Source organism: Schistocerca gregaria, chromosome 9 (assembly GCF_023897955.1).
Source record: "Schistocerca gregaria isolate iqSchGreg1 chromosome 9, iqSchGreg1.2, whole genome shotgun sequence".
Taxonomy (NCBI): Eukaryota; Metazoa; Arthropoda; class Insecta; order Orthoptera; family Acrididae; genus Schistocerca; species Schistocerca gregaria.
In genome coordinates this window covers 121,667,337-121,681,237 of record NC_064928.1, presented here as the reverse complement: position 1 = coordinate 121,681,237, position 13,901 = coordinate 121,667,337, and the positions used below count along the sequence as shown (strand labels likewise).

The following is a 13,901-nucleotide window of genomic DNA, read 5'->3' as shown; positions in this document are numbered from 1 at the left end:
CTTAAAACCTGGTTCCTAAATCTCTGTCTTACCATTATATAATCTATCTGATACCTTTTAGTATCTCCAGGGTTCTTCCACGTATACAACCTTCTTTCATGATTCTTAAACCAAGTGTTAGCTATGATTAAGTTGTGCTCTGTGCAAAATTCTACTAGGCGGCTTCCTCTTTCATTATACTCATTCCATTATACTCGTATTTATATGTTTATTCGCTTTTTATGACTCTAAACTCTGTCTGTATTCTTCTCCACCTCATGTTTCATAGAAGTCCTTTTGCTGGGGATATGTAAGGGGTCAACCGCCCCTCACATACTGAGTACGATACACCTTTACCTCGCGCAGATCGCAGCAGGTACCATCGACAATCGAGCGCCCAGTGCGCCAGAAAGCAGTCGATGTTGAGACTCCGAGCAAATAGTCGATGTTGAGACTCCGAGCGAGTAAGTTGTTGGCTGCTAAGCGAACAGGGCAGACTTCCGCAGGACGACCGACCGCGCTTACAATTGTGTAATGGCTGTGTGTGTCATCCAAAGCTGTGGACCTGACCTCCAGCAAGTACGGAAATGGAATTCACTGAGTGATTTGTTGACGTGTTGAAGTGTTCATTTGTGCACCGTGATTACGCGGCAAACACGCCCGGCACCCACAACTTGGATTCCAGTGTGGATTGTGCATTCAGAGCTACCTCAAGAATATTGACGTGTGACGATATTAACAGGTGACCTGTGATGAATTAACTGTTACTACTTTGTCAGACTAAGGGAATAACTTCCTGATTCGTGCTGTTTAGACAATAGATATAGAACATTAGCAACAAAGTATGTATCAATTATTGCTACCTGACATCCTAATTGGATTTGATACGGAACAACTCCCGTGCAAATATTAACCGATCAGCCTCTATCAGTTGCACACAGTGAAAACTGTTAGGCTATAATCAACTGGTCAATAACGGTGGTTAATAAGGGAGTGTTTCAACTCCACCTACCTGTCCACTTTTATGGTCTGTTAATTCCCGTCGTGCGGCCATAATCACATCTGTATCCTTTTCACATTAACTGACTCAGCAAAATGACAGATCCGCCAATGCACTGCCCTTTTATACCTTGTGTACACGATACTAACGTCGTCTACAGATGTATGTATCGCTTTCCAAGGACTTTTGTCGCCCGAGTGTATGTTAGTATATCTTTACGTGTGTAACATTGTTTTCCATACATTAACTCGTGATGTGGTTTCAGAGTTGACGATCTGTCTCGTTTTACAGGAGTTTTCCATCCATGGTGACCGCATTGGTGACGGCACGACGCGCAGCAGTTGTCGGGGCGCTGGTGACGTCAGTGTCGTTGCTGCTGGCATACAGGTGGTACCAGGAGGAATTGTCCCTGCTCGGTACTGTCATTGTGGGCACTCAACAGGCACAGGTTAGACAAACATGCCCACACACACACACACACACACACACACACACACACACACACTGAACAGCACAGCAACAGAAAGTGACACACTTGCCTATCATCCTGTAGGACCGCTGCGAGTATGCAGAAGTGCTGCAACACAACTTGCCATGGACTCGACTAATGTCCGAAGTAGTACTGGAGGGAACTGACACAGTGAATCCTGCAGGACTGTCCATAAATCCGTAAGAAGACGAGGGGTCGGAGATCTCTTCTGAACAGCACGTTGCAAGGCATCCCAGATATGCTCAATAATGTTCATGTCTGGTGAGTGTGGCTGCCAGCAGAAGTGTTTAAACTCTGAAGAGTGTTCCTAGAGCCAGTGTGTAGCGATTCTGGAAGTGTGGGGTGCCGCATTGTCCTGCTGGAATTGTCCAAGTCCTTTGGAATGCACAATGGACATGAATGGATGCAGGTGATCAGACAGGATGCTTACATACGTGTCATCTGTCAGAGTCCTATTTAGACATATCAGGGGTCCCATATCACTCTAACTGCACAGACCAATTATAGAGCCTCCACCAGCTTGAACAGTCCCCCTGCTGACATGCAGGGTCCATGGATTCATGAGGATGTCTCAGTATCCATTAGCAATTACAATTTGAAACGAGACTCGTCTGACCAGGCACCACTCACACACTAAGAAGTTTCATCACATGGAGGTATGTATACAAAGACCACGTATACATCCACACACCTCCACGTGATGAAACTTCTTAGTGTATGAGTGGCGTGCCTTACATTATGCGCTTATATACACAAAAAGTGCATTATACAGTTTTCGGTGCTGCAAGATGATGACCAACCTGCATTGCAACATGATGGCGCGGATTCTTCTTTGTCAGGTGACGAAACAAAAGGCGAAATCTACTGTAAAACGTGAACTAGCCGTCTGAAGGTGAACCTGTTGGTTCGAAACTGATAACTGCGCAGTTAAATAAACAAATAGCGTGGTAAAAAGTGGCTGGTTGCTGTAATCTTCTGTGTAAGAGTCAGCCTATATTCTACACACAGCCACGGGGTCAAACTTTCAGTTTCTGACAATACAGCATGAATGACAGCAAAGAAGTGAATTTGGAGTAACATATCACGATACGAGGACTATGCCGAAAGTTTTTAGCAACCCGTAAACCATAAGGTGGAGGACTGGAGTTGTTTTCATTCGAAAGAGTTATGTTTTTCGACCTTGGGAAGTGCGCGCGCAGCCCCTGGCTAGCGGTGTTCCCCCCACAGCGCGGTAAGAAAGCACAGGCAGTGCTGAGTCACAGACGGTGCAGGATGGAGCTGTCGCGCTGCAACTTTCAATCCATGATTTTTACGATTATAAAATGGCTTTAAGTGCTGAATGCAATTCTTCTTTGCTGCGTGTTTTTGGTGAAGCTTCCCCTTCTAGGGCCACAGTTGGAAATTGGTTTCGCGAGTTTTCGAGGGGTCGGCAGTCAAATAAAGATGAACCTCGTCGCAGTCGGCCAGCAACAGCTGTGACTCCTGAAAGCATTGATGCTGTGAGGCAAATGATCAAAGAAGATCCACATCTTACATTTTGCGACATTGAAGGGACGCTAAATAATGAATCAACAGCAGCACAAATCATCGTTCATAGGCCTTACTAAGAGATGTGCCCGTTGGGTGCCACATTCCCTGACAGGTAGCCAAAAGGAGGCGAGAGTGGACTGGTGTCGTTTCATGCTCGAAAAATTCAATATCGTCACAGGTGATGAAACGTGGATCTACCATTATGACCCTGAAACAAAGAAATATTCTGTGTGGTGCTTTCCAGGGCAGGAACAACCCACAAAAGTTCGACGAAGTCAGAGCTCCGGAAAAAAGATGGTGGCAACTTTTCTCACAAAGATCGGGCATCTCACCTCAGACACATTTCGTACAGTCAATGCTGAATAGTACGTGAACGATTGTCTTCCAAAAGTCATCGCCACATGGAAGTCACAGCATCCAAAGTCCAAGAGTGGGCACCTTCTGCTGCATCACAACACTGCATCTGCACACAGGGCTGCCAGAACGATGGACTTTCTGGAGAAGGAAAAAGTGCAAGTGTTACCCCATCCCCCCTGTTCACATGAACTGGCCCCCTGTGACTTCTTTCTGTTCCCTAAGACTAAGGAAAAAATTCGAGGGCAGCGGTTTTCATCAGATGAAGAGGCCATTGCAGTGTACGATAGTGCACTAAGCGACATCCCAAAAGAAGCTTGGACTGACACATTATCTCAGTGGTTTCAGAGAATGGAAAAATGTATTCATGCTAATGGAGAGTATTTTGAAAAGTTGTAAACGTTTTTTTGTAAATAATTTTTTTCACACAATCTGCTAAAAACATTTGGCATAGCACTTGTATACCTTGTGGCAATCCTAATCTTGGCGAATGCCTGGACAATGTTACCTGGCATCGTGTGTCGTGCCGACAGTGAAGTACAAACGAAGTGGTGTTACGTCATGGAGGTGTTTTTCGCAGTTACTGTGTACTCCCTTTATTGCACTTTAAAAAAAAGACGTTAAATGCAAAAAGATGTGAACACATTTGGCTGCATTCAGTACTGCATACATTTCGGAAACAACATTTGTTTCTACCACCACGGCAGCGCCCACTGCCATAAAGCTGCATCTGTTAGACGATGGTTTCTGAACAATAACATTCGAAAATTGGACTGGCCTGCCCAGAGTCCCGACCTGAATCCAATGGAGCACCTCTAGGATGAGTCAGAACGTGGGCTTCGCTCCAGACCCCAGTGCCCAACAAAGCTGCCCAACCTGGTGTGCACTGCTCATCCGCACCTCCATCTGCCCTGAAGCGCGAAACAAACTGATGCAGGCATCCCTATCCAAACAGATGTGTAAACAGGCAGAATACGGCGCTGCCGCCCGCAACGCCTATATAAGACAATAAGTGTCAGGCACAATTGCTAGGTCGGTTACTGCTGCTACAATGCCAGGTTATCAAGATACGAGTGAGTTTGAACGTGTTCTTATAGTCGGCGCACGAGCGCTGCGGCACATCATCTCCGAGGTAGCGTTCAGGTGGGGATTTTCCCGTACGACCACTTCACGAATGTACTGTGAATATCAGGAATCTGGTAAAAAATCAAATCTCCGACATCGCGAAAGCAGGACCAACGACGACTGAAGAGAATCTTTCAGCGTGACAGAAGTGCAACCCTTCCGCAAATTGCTGCAGAATTCAGTGCAGAGCCATCAACAAGAGTCAGCATACGACCATTAAACGAAACATGATCGATATGGGCGTTTGGAGCCGAAGGCCCACTCGTGTACCCTTGATGACAGCACGACATCTGGCCCTTTCAACACTGTTGAAACCTGGAAACATGTTGCCTGGTCGGACGAGTCTCGTTTCAAATTGTATCGAGCCGAAGGACGCTAATGGGTATAGCGGCAACTCGTCAATCCATGTACCCTGCATGTCAGCAGGAGACTGTTCAAGCTGTTGAAAAGTTTGTAGTGGGCTTGCGCAGTGGGAATGATATGGGACTCCTGATACGTCTAGATCGGACTCTGACAGGCGACACGTATGAGAGCATCCTGTCTGACCACCTGTATCCATTCATGCCCATTGTGCATTCCGAAGGACTTGGGGAATTCCGACACGACAATACGTCACGCCATACGTCCAGAATTGCTCCAGAGCGGCTCCAGGAACACTCTTCTGAGTTTAAACACTTCCGCTGTTCACCAAACTCCCCAGATATGAACAATACTGACCATATCATGTTCAGAAGAGATCTCCACCCTCTCGTACTCTTACGGATTTGTGGACAGCCCTGCAGAATTGACGGTGTCATTTCCCTCCAGCACTACTTCAGACGTTAGTCGAATCCGTGCCACGTCGTGTTGCGGCACTTCTGCCTGCTCGCGGTAACCCTACACGATATTAGGCAGGTGTAACAGTTTCATTGATTACTCTACATTTCACAATTAAGGTTCTAGTAGAGGGTTTAGTGAACAACTTTCAAGCTTTTTCTCTACCATTCCACAATCGAAAAAAGCTCGCTGAGAAAATTGACTCTTGAATCTTTCCACGCTAGCTCTTATTTCTCTTATTTTATAATGATCATCGTATCTTCCTGTGTGGGTGGGTGCCAATTAAATATTTGTTTCTCCCTATGTAGATGGGCGCCAATAAAATATTTTCACACACTGGGGAGAAAGACGGTGATTGAAATTTTATGGGAAGATTCCTCCTCAATGAAAGAAACCATTGATCATACAATGTAAGCTTTCACGGCCGGTATTGTCGTCACTTAAAACTTCCGGGCTGATAGGCCGTGGTCGAAGTATAAAACGCCGCTTTACCTCCGAGGATGTCTCCCGCAGTCGGAGACGAAGTTTTATACTTCGATCACGGCCTATCAGCCCGGAAGTTTTAAGTGAAGAAAGAAACCATTGTTTTAATGATATAATACCAATTCTCGTGTCTTACCCGTGGCACTTTGTCCCCTACTTTGTACTCGCACAAAACGAGCTGTTCTTTTGTGAACTATTTCGCTGTCCTCCGTCAAGCCAATATGATGCGCATCCCTCACAGCACAGCAGTACTTCAGAAGAAGGTGGACAAGCGCAGTGTAGTACAACTACTTTTTCTGCCAGTAAATCACAGTCCTTGCCTTGCTTTCCCCAAAACATTATCTATGTGATCGTTCCAATTTAACTTATTCATAAATGTGATCTATAAGTATTTTGGTGGATCTAAAGCTTTTAAATCCGTGTTATTTATCGTGTAACCGAAATTTAGCAGATTCTTCTCAGGAATCGTGTGGATGACCTGTCACTTTTCATTATTTAGAGTCAACTGACACTTTTCGGAACATACACATATCTAGTCTGAATCATTTGGCAATTGGTTTTGATCATTTTTTGACTTTAGAAGACAGTAAATATTTGCGTCATCTCTAAACAATCTGAGAGGGCTGCTCAAATTGTCTCCTTATCGTTTACGTAAATCAGGAACGCCAGGTATTACTTCTGTTTTATTCGACAAAATTCCGTCAGTTAATGCGAACTGTGACCTTTCTGACAGAAAATCTCGTATCCAGTCGCGCAACTGAGACGATACTCCGTATGCACGAAATTTGATTAGAAGTCGCTTGTTAGGAACAGTGTCAAAGCCCCTCTGCAAATATAAAAATAATGAATCAATTTAAGATCCTCTGTAGATGGCACTCATTGCTCCGTGAAAATAAAGACCTTTGTTTTATTGCACTAGAGCGATATTTTCTGAATGCGTGTGGGCTATTTTCACTAAATCATTGTTTACGAGGTAATTCATGACGTTTGAACACAGTATCTGCTCCAAAATACTACCGCAAAACGACATTAGTGATATGGGTCTGCCGGCCGCTGTGGCCGAGCGTTTCTAGGTGCTTCAGTCTAGAACCGCCCTGCTGTTACGGTCGCAGGTTCGAATCCTGCCTCGGACATAGATATGTGTCATGTCCTTAGGTTAGTTAGGTTTAAGTAGTTCTAAGTTCTAGGGGACTGATGACCTCAGATGTTAAGTCCCATAGTGCTTAGAGCCACTTGACCCATTTTGAAAGGAGGATCTGGAAAGAAGGATTCTACGAAAACTCATGGCTGCCATCCTGACTGAGGCTAGCTGGAAACTTCAAGGTAAGAAAGACTACCAACATGTGGAGAGGATCTTACAGACCAGGTGCGAAAAGGAGGCTGATATTTCTTGGACACCTGTACGGAATAGACAACGACAGACTATCCAAACACTCGTTTTATCATTCCCTTTCTATATTTATCTGGGGAAGCTCCCTTTCCTGATCTAGTCACCCCTCAGTGAGTGTGGAATTTTATTAACTACTGGTCCACAACCAGGGGGAAAACCGACGCAGTCTACCGGCTGGTGAAACAGTGGCTACAAACTTACCACCGACAACTTGATAATTTAGCGGAACGGATAACAGGGAGGGGAAATGAGGCAGTTCCATCCAGGGGACAGTGCGTATATTTTCTAATTTAGTTCCTTTTTCAACGCATCTCTGAGAAATGAAGGGCGAAGGGTAGCACACGGTGATGTGCAGACCCAGTGAAGTCTCTTTTAGCCTCCATTTTTACTTTGATCGCTTTATGCATTTATATTGGCCACTCATTTCTTTATAAAGGGCTCGGTTTCATAGGATGTTGTAGACTAGTTACCATTGAACTCTTTTATTTTATCATGCTAAGAAAAAATACGCATTTACAAGAATAACGATTTACTCCGTATTTGTTGCTACGAATGTACATAGCGTGGAGGCGAGGGTTCTTATGGAAAGGTTAGTTTTAAATACGTGCACGCTACAGAAGGAAAGAAGGAGGATCTTAAGTAGTCAGCATTGCGTCTGGGCACACCGCGAGGAAAGGTACCCGTAAATTGAGTCCACATGCACTAGATGTGGCAAACAATCGAACATGAGATGACTCTAATGAATAGGTTCAGTACAATAGAGTACTGAGGAAGAAACCGAGATTGGAACATGGGAAGGCGAAGTATTAAAAGCATATCAAATTTCGAATTCGTAGCCCACCGAGCTCAGAGAAAATACGACAAATAACACAGCAGGCGTTGCTGGCGCTTCAAAGATCAATTCTATTCGGTCTGTAATTTTGGGGGTAGGTTTAGCAAATGAACTTGAGCTACTTCTAATGACTCTGGGCTGTATCTGAGAAATATTCTGGCTTCCGACACTAAGCCTGTGACCACGTGGATCTACCCAGGGATCTTATCTGATTTCTACCACAAAGAAAACGGAGTAAATAATTTATAAAATATACCGCGAGGCGGCTAAAATTGATTTGAGTTGATTTGGTAGCACAAATCACCTACGATCATCTACACTCGCTTTGTCCGGAATACAGCACAGGGAATAAATCTACATCTACATCCATACTCCGCAAGCCACCTGACAGTGTGTGGCGGAGGGTACTCTGAGTTCCTCTATCGGTTCTCCCTTCTATTCCGGTCTCGTATTGTTCGTGAAAAGAAGGATTGTCGGTATGCTTCTGTGTGGGCTTTAATCTCTCTGATTTTATCCTTATGGTCTCTTCGCGAGATATACGCTGGAGGGAGCAATATACTGATTGACTCTTCGGTGAAGGTATGTTCTCGAAATTTCAACAAAAGCCCGAACCGAGCTATTGAGCGTCTCTCCTGCAGAGTCTTCCACTGGAGTTTATCTACCATCTCCGTAACGCTTTCGCGATTACTAAATGATCCTGTAACGAAGCGCGCTGCTGTCCGTTGGATCTTCTCTATCTCTTCTGTCAACCCTATCTGGTACGGATCCCACACTGCTGAGCAGTATTCAAGCAGTGGGCGAACAAGCGTACTGTAACCTACTTCCTTTGTTTTCTTGGATTGCATTTCCTTAGGATTCTTCCAATGAATCTCAGTCTGGCATCTGCTTTACCAGCGATCAACTTTATAAGATCATTTCATTTTAAAACACTCCTAATGCGTACTCCCAGATAATTTATGGAATTCTTCCAGTTGCTGACCTGCTATTTTGTAGCTAAATGATAGGAGACCTATCTTCCCATGTACCGCAAAGAAACGCCTAATGTAACACAAATATTTGATCCAGAGATATAACAATTCGTTATTATTATACGTTTCGCACGACTTTATGTTTAAATATGATACAGAAATAAGCATAGACACTTTAAAACGTATGAACTCCCGACAACATGGCACGAAGCAAAGGACAAGCTCTTTTACATTTTGAACGGACTTCTGGCTAATGAAGTGAAAAATCAGCACAGCTCTTGCAATAGATTTACCTACACAAGCACTTTTATATTTTGAACGGATTTCTGGCTAATAGAGTGAAAAATCAGCACAGTTCCTGCAATAGATTTACCTACTCAACATAATGCTGCAAAGAAAAATGGATTATATAACACATAATACATTCAGATAACTTTTTCCATCAATCTCGAGACAGACGCACTGAAGGCACGTACGCTCACTCTCCCGTCTTCTTTTCCTGTCCTCGAAAATGACGGACGTCCGGAGGTCCTCCGGTGCCTAGTGGAGGGAGATGAACGAGAAGATAATTTTAATGTTTACTATGAAACGGCGTGGTCTAGGGGTAGCGTCTTTGATTCATAATCAAAACGTCTTCGGTCCCGGGTTCAATCCCCGCCACTGCCTAAACTTTGATAAACAGTCAGCATTGGCGGCCGAAGACTTCCGGCATAAGAAGTCAACCTCATTCTGCCAACGGCCTTGTCAAAGAGGGCGGGGGAGCGGATAGAGGTTCAGGGCACTCTCTTGTCCTAGGGGTGGGAAATTGCCCCTAAAGGCGCAAGAATCAGCAATGATCAACGACATGAGGATGCAGAAGGCAATGGAAACCACTGCATTACAGACACGTAACGTGTATTCACAGGACATGTGGCCTGTAGTTGAAGAAGTGTCATGATGATCTCTCCATTGGCAAAAGATTCTGGAATCGTCCCCCATTCGGATCTCCAGGAGGGGACTGCCAAGGGGGAGGTTACCACGAGAAAAAGATTGAATAATCAACGAAAGGATAATGTTCTACGAGTCGGGGCGTGGAATGTCAGAAGCTTGAACGTGGTAGGGAAACTAGACAATCTGAAAATGGAAATGCAAATGCTCAATCTAGATATAGTAGGGGTCAGTGAAGTGAAGTGGAAGGAAGACAAGGATTTCTGGTCAGATGAGTATCGGGTAATATCAACAGTAGCAGAAAATGGTATAACAGGTGTAGGATTCGTTACGAATAGCAAGGTAGGGGTGAGGGTGTGTTACTGTGAACAGTTCGGTGACCTGGTTGTTCTAATCAGAATCGACAGCAGACCAACAGAGACAACGATAGTTCAGGTATACATGTCGACGTCGCAAGCTGAAGATGAACAGATAGAGAAAGTGTACGAGGATATTGAAAGGGTAATGCAGTATGTAAAGGGGGACGAAAATCTAATAGTCATGGGCGACTGGAATACAGTTGTAGGGGAAGCAGTAGAAGAAAAGGTTACAGGGGAATATGGGCTTGGGACAAGGAATGAAAGAGGAGAAAGACTAATTGAGTTCTGTAACAAGTTTCAGCTAGTAATAGCGAATACCCTGTTCAAGAATCACAAGAGGAGGAGGTATACTTGGAAAAGGCCGGGAGATACGGGTAGATTTCAATTAGATTACATCATGGTCAGACAGAGATTCCGAAATCAGATACTGGATTGTAAGGCGGACCCAGGAGAATATATAGACTCAGATCACAATATAGTTGTGATGAAGAGTAGGCTGAAGTTCAAGACATTAGTCAGGAAGAATCAATACGCTAAGAAATGGGATACGGAAGTTGTAAGGAATGACGAGATACGTTTGAAGTTCTCTAACGCTATAGATACAGCAATAAGGAATAGCGCAGTAGGCAACACAATTGAAGAGGAATGGACATCTCTAAAAAGGGCCATCACAGACGTTGGGAAGGAAAACATAGGTACAAAGAAGGTAGCGGAAAAGAAACCATGGGTAACAGAAGAAATACTTCAGTTGATTGATGAAAGGAGGAAGTACAAACATGATCCGGGAAAATCAGGAATACAGAAATACAAGTCTCTGAGGAATGAAATAAATAGGAAGTGCAGGGAAGCTACGACGAAATGGCTGCCGGAAAAATGTGAAGACATCGAAAAAGATATGATTGTCGGAAGGACAGACGCAGCATACAGGAAAGTCAAAACAACCTTTGGTGACATTAAAAGCAACGGTGGTAACATTAAGAGTGCAACGGTAATTCCACTGTTAAATGCAGAGGAGAGAGCAGATAGGTGGAAAGAATACATTGAAAGCCTCTATGAGGGTGAAGATTTGTCTGATGTGATAGAAGAAGAAACAGGAGTCGATTTAGAAGAGATAGGCGATCCAGTATTAGAATCGGAATTTGGAGGACTTACGGTCAAATAAGGCAGAAGGGATAGATAACATTCCATCAGAATTTCTAAAACCGTTAGGGGAAGTGGCAACAAAACGACTATTTACGTTGGTGTGTAGAATATATGAGTCTGGCGACATAACATCTGATTTTCGGAAAAGCATCATCCACACAATTCCGAAGACTGCAAGAGCTGACAAGTACGAGAATTATCGCACAATCAGCTTAACAGCTCATGCATCGAAGCTGCTTACAAGAATAATATACAAAAGAATGGAAAAGAAAATTGAGAATGCGCTAGGTGACGATCAGTTTGGCTTTATAAAAAGTAAAGGCACGAGAGAGGCAATTCTGACGTTACGGCTAATAATGGATGCAAGGCTAAAGAAAAATCAAGACACGTTCATAGGATTTGTCGACCTGGTAAAAGCGTTCGACAATGTAAAATGGTGCAAGCTGTTCGAGATTCTGAAAAAAGTAGGGGTAAGCTATAGGGAGAGACGGGTCATATACAATATGTACAACAACAAAGAGTGGACGATCAAGAAGAAGTGCTCGTATTAAGATGGGTGTAAGACAAGGTTGTAGCCTTTCACCCCTACTCTTCAATCTGTACATCGAGGAAGCAATAATGGAAATAAAAGAAAGGTTCAGGAGTGGAATTAAAATACAAGGTGAAAGGATATCAATGATACGATTCGCTGATGACATTGCTATCCTGATTTAAAGTGAAGAAGAATTAAACGACCTGCTGAGCTGAATGAACAGTCTAATGAGTACACAGTAGGTTCGAGAGTAAATCGGAAAAAGACGAAGGTAATGAGAAGTAGTAGAAATGAGAACAGCGAGATATTTAACATCAGGATTGATGGTCACGAAGTCGATGAAGTTAAGGAATTCTGCTACCTAGACAGTAAAATAACCAATGACGGACGGAGCAAGGGGGACATCAAAAGCAGACTCGCTATTGCAAAAAAGGCATTTCTGGCCAAGAGAAGTCTACTAATATCAAATACCGGCCTTAATTTGAGGAAATTTCTAAGGATGTACGTCTGGAGTACAGAATTCTATGGTAGTGAAACATGGACTGTGGGAAAACCGGAACAGAAGAGAATCGAAGCATTTGAGATGTCTTACTATAGACGAATGTTGAAAATTAGGTGGACTGATAAGGTAAGGAATGAGGAGATTCTACGCAGAATGGGTGAGGAAAGGAATATGTGGAAAACACTGATAAGGAGAAGGGACAGGATGATAGGACATCTGATGAGACATGAGGGAATAACTTCCATGGTGCTAGAGGGAGCTGTAGTGAGCAAAAACTGTAGAGGAAGACAGAGATTGGAATACGTCAAGCAAATAATTGAGGACGTAGGTTGCAAGTGCTACTTTGAGATGAAGAGGTTAGCACAGGAAAGGAATTCGTGGCGGGCCGCATCAAACCAGTCAGTAGACCGGTGACACAAAAAAAAAAAAAAAAAAAAAAAAATGGAACGGCTGCAATAGTGCCGTTTAAACATGAAGAATAAAGCTGTAGATCGTTAATTACCTTTGTTGTATTTAAAAATCCTTTGTGAGTTTTCACACAAAAAATTCGGAGGCGTTACTTTTAAGCACGCAATCATTTATTAGTAAAAGCCCGAAATAACTCATTTCCACTTGCAGGTTGCCAACATATCAGCTTTCAAGGCAACAAAATTTGGTTTTCATGTTGTTGTTGTTGTGGTCTTCAGTCCGAAGACTGGTTTGATGCAGCTCTCCACGCTACCCTATCGTGTGCAAGCTTCTTCATCTGCCAATACGTACTGCAGCCTATATCCTTCTGAATCTGCTTAGTGTATTCATCTCCTGGTTTCCCTCTACGATTTTTACCCTTCACGCTGCCCTCCAATACTAAATTAGTGATCTCTTGATGCCTCAGAACATGTCCAACCAACCGATCCCTTCTTCTTGTCAAGTTGTGCCACAAATTGCTCTTCTCCCCAATCCTATTCAATACCTCCTCATTAGTTATATGATCTACCCATTTAATCTTCAGCATTCTTCTGTAGCACCACATTTCTAAACCTTCTATTCTCCTCTTGTCCAAACTATTTATTGTCCATGTTTCAGTTCCCTACACGGCTACACTCCATACAAGTACTTTCAGAAACGACTTCGTGACACTTAAATCTATACTCGATGTTAACAAATTTCTCTTCTTCAGATACGCTTTCCTTGCCATTGTCAGTCTACATTTTATATCCTCTCTACTTCGACCATCATCAGTTATTTTGCTCCCCAAATAGCAAAACTCCTTTACTGCTTTAAGTGTCTCATTTCCTAATCTAATTCCCTCAGAATCACCCGACATTTCATAATTTTATATAATTATTTACCATATGTAAAAATTTGTGATGCAGTCGTAATCTACTCATTAAAAATTAGTAAAATCTTACGTTAAAGGTTTAACAACACGTGTCTGAAAGAACAGACATCAGGCGAGGCTGGACAGTGATCCCTTCCATGCGGCTGAGCA

General features: G+C 43.4%; 1 protein-coding gene across 2 annotated transcripts in view; it reads left to right on the top strand.

Moving 5' to 3' along the window:
- Nucleotides 1-13,901, top strand: part of LOC126291892 (galactoside 2-alpha-L-fucosyltransferase Sec1-like) — a 182,412-nt gene that overhangs the window by 56,323 nt on the left and 112,188 nt on the right. Inside the window, exon 2 of one of the 2 annotated variants that reach the window (XM_049985621.1) lies at nucleotides 1,271-1,427. The gene's annotated coding sequence lies outside the window, so the exon portion shown is untranslated. The remainder of the gene's footprint in view (nucleotides 1-1,270; nucleotides 1,428-13,901) is intronic. The other variant, XM_049985620.1, reaches the window with a different exon arrangement.